Here is a 3,743-nt window from a genome sequence, read left to right as displayed (position 1 = left end):
TGATTAATGGTAGGCTGGTATGAAAATTCATGATTCACAAGAAGATGTTTCTAATTTGAATGTAGATTATCCAAATATCCCAATTCATTTGGACTTTTTTCTTAAACACAAAAAAGGAACTTAAGATTTTACCATGTTCTATGCCATGTTATGAGCTACATAACAATTGCTGTGGAGATGACAATACACTGACCAGAGATTAATTTGTTATAGGGCAATGAAAGAGGTTTGCATAGTATAGCATCCAATATATATATTATTATAAAACTAATGGGTCCTTACATTTATATATGATACAGCTAACAATACCTCTGTGCGTTGTGCCACCAATGCAACTATTAATACCGTGCCTCATCAGATTCAAGATAGATGATGAGAACGAGCAAAGACAAAACAAGGTCAGTAAAGTGAAATAATCTATCTTGCTTACGACCAAGTTGTGTATTTAATTATGCAAATGATAAACAAAGACATACTGCATACTGGGAAATTTTCGCTGGAGTTGAGTTTTCGCCTTTTTCGCCCCTTCGTAATAAAGGCGAATTTATCATTACAGAGAATATTAGTAAACAACATTATATACATAGTAATTAAATGTGAAGGGCGAAAAATGATTTCACGGGCGAAGGGCGAAAGTATGACTGGGCGAAAAATTCCCTTTAGACAATATTCAAATAGCATATTGTGTAAGCTTTTGACCATTGGATTTATAAAGCAACAGACAAAACTTACCATTTCCAACAGAAATAACACATTTTAACTAACAATTTTGTGAATGAATATTGGTATGACGCAATAAACCGTGTGGCACTGAGGATAGCTTTTAGCTTCGCATCTGTGTGTTTGCATTGTTGCTATTATCAAGCACAATTGTTTGTTAAGGGATTTAGCGACACAGAGAGGTAGGCGAAAACGGAATAGGTGATAAACGAGGTGGCAAATGCAATGACGGGCATTATATCAAGATTTACTTTAGATGTTGTAAGTTTATCAAATTTCAGGCAATGCGATATTTATCATCTCGGGATGTTTTTTTATAATATCCAACAACTTCAAATCACAAGGTGGTGTTTAGCAACTGTACGAGAAAATATGATGCTATTGTAACGCAATATGGTTCACGTATTACCCATTTTATTAAAAATTGGCTCAATCTGTAAAAGAAGTTATATGGTTAATATGGTAAACTTTCCATTTCGGTTTTGACAGTGCATGATAAACATGATCCAAAAATTGTCAATTCTTTGCAGATTTGAAAATACATGCAAACATATATACTGTATACTGGGAATTTTTTGCCCTTTGAAATTTTCGCTTGTCGCCTATGAAAGCAATTTTCGCTATTTTTATTAATCTGATTACTTTTATTCGCTGTAATGATAAATTCGCCTTCATTACTGGGTCGAGGAAATAAATAAAACTGCAGCGAAAATTTCCCGTTATATTATATTTATAGATTTAGTATCACATGATAAAACAGAAGCTAGAATTGTATAAACTCGTTGTATATTCTCTTATTTAGTGTTTTGGTCTTATCTATTTCATAATTGTCATGCAACGGATAGGCATCCACCAGTTCAAGCTGTTCTGGAAGGTAAATATATTAAGCTTATTTTGCAATGGACCAGCTTTTGATACGATAAACTATTACGCGTTAAAGCGTTAAATTAATTTCATACGGCTCACAAAACGTTATCATGGTATTAATATTTTGGCAAACAACTAGTTCGATTATTGAGGATTAATATACTGTATGATAATATGATGAAATAATAAAATAACGGAAACCCGCTAGACATGTTCATTGGCACTATGGATTGTCAGTAAAAAGTTTGATATGCATAGATTTATTTATTTTTGTGTGATTATATTTGTTTTAGATCAACCTACTGTGGCAAGATTATAAGTTTCTACAAGGCACCCGTAGTGAAGTTCGTAGTATTCTTCATGTAGTCTTGTTATATTGCAATGTACATTTGATAAAATATTACTTAATGCAAACAATGTTTGAGCTGTATGATACGATTTAGATATTTGTTTTCTTTCTGGAATAGGCAACTCTTTCTTTCACCCTACAGAGGCGTTTCACCCGTTTTAGTTGGAAATGATGAGCTTGTTACTCCGTAGGGTTATATAGCCTTAAGTAAAATAGCATTGTCTAAATTGTGAAAAAATTGAACGGCAATTGTGACGTGTTGAAAGGTGAATGGCGATATTTACACGCTAAAAGTGCCTTTAGTTATACTTAAGCTAGACTACTGAAATCATAGAAAAAATAAACAATTCCTTTTTTGAGAGTTAAACAGAAATCACCAATTTGGAAGTGATTATTTGTTTGTTAGACATTCAAACAAATCACCCCTCCGATTGGAGATTATTTCTGTCACACCCTAAACGTAAGAGAAGATTCTTTTGATCTCTTTGATACTTAAATGTCTTCTTATGAATATTAGTTATGATTTCTTTAATTTGCTTCATATATCAAAATACACATTGAGGACTTTTACCATTAAAGATATGAAGCAAACTAAGTGCATATTCATATGTGGATATTAACGACTTTTATATGTGTGACACGAAGGTCAATTTGTTTTTCATTGTTTTCATACGTGTGCCTTGCTGTTTCGTTGCCATTAGATTGGTTCTCGCTAAAAGGTCGTAACATTACTTAGATTGGACTTAGATTTACATGGCTGGTGTCATCGATAAAGAAGCTAACATACTGTGATTCTGTGTGAGTTACACTTACAATAGACCTACTGCATCACTGTCCAGGAGCGTAAGAGACAACCTATGTTGAACAGCTACATAACCATGTGTTTCCTACCATATATTCTGTCAAGGGGAACCCAAACTATATCTTAGCTGGTGTGAGGACGTAATACCATGAACGAAACAAACTGTTCCTTTTTTTCATGTTTTTTTCTTCAACTATCCAATTGCTAAATGGCAAAATATAAAATGACGGCATGTTCTTAAATGAAATGAAAAACATGTGTGATTGACATTTCAGATGATCTATGTAGCATTTCTTATGCTATTTGCCTATACCCTTCTGTCCCGATTCGGCACAACTTTAACTGCCTTTGAAGTCGCATTGGTAGTATGTGTGTCCATTTTGTTTTTTGACGAAATACTCCAGGTGAGTCATTTCATCATATTCGGGCTTGTTCGTGCATGGTGAGCACTTGACCTTAATATCATGATGTAGGTGAGAACATTTTTATAAATTCAAAGTTACAAGCATTTCTAAGGATAATGTATCATAACAAATCAGTGTAACTTAAAAGTGTATACCATTTTTATGTTGTAATAATTCGTCATTTATAAATGGATGATAATTTACAATACGCAATGCTGTGTTCCGGGAAACTTTTCTCGGTCAATCATTCGCCCTTGACTGGTAAAATTCATCTCCACCTTGTATTCATTTCGTCCTTCACATGTAATTACTTTATTTGATAAACTGTGTACTAGTATTTGGTGTCATGATGAACTCACCCTCATGAAGGACGAAAAAAGCGGAAACTTAACTGCAGCGAAATCTTTCCGGTATGCAGATGTTCATTTATTACTATTTTGAGATAATTCCGCTTATTACCATGTATTTACCGCGTATTTTTGTTACATCTTGATACCAAGATACACGATATATTTGCATTTGTATGCATATGTCTTTGCAGTTGAAGTCAACGGGTCCTGAAATATATTTTCAAGATAAATGGACTTATTTCGACATTTCT

At 33.4% G+C, this 3,743-nt stretch overlaps 1 long non-coding RNA gene across 1 annotated transcript; it reads left to right on the top strand.

Annotated features, from left to right (window-relative positions):
• Positions 1 to 304: 304 nt before the first annotated feature.
• Positions 305 to 1,937, top strand: LOC110444590. Its single transcript, XR_002462265.1, has 3 exons — positions 305 to 398; positions 1,566 to 1,594; positions 1,881 to 1,937. It is a non-coding gene; the product is annotated as an uncharacterized LOC110444590 (long non-coding RNA).
• Positions 1,938 to 3,743: the final 1,806 nt, after the last annotated feature.

Source organism: Mizuhopecten yessoensis, unplaced genomic scaffold (assembly GCF_002113885.1).
Source record: "Mizuhopecten yessoensis strain PY_sf001 unplaced genomic scaffold, ASM211388v2 hete_36147792, whole genome shotgun sequence".
In the NCBI taxonomy this organism is placed as follows: domain Eukaryota; kingdom Metazoa; phylum Mollusca; class Bivalvia; order Pectinida; family Pectinidae; genus Mizuhopecten; species Mizuhopecten yessoensis.
Note: the sequence above shows the minus strand (reverse complement) of the source record. Positions and strands in the feature narration are given on the sequence as shown.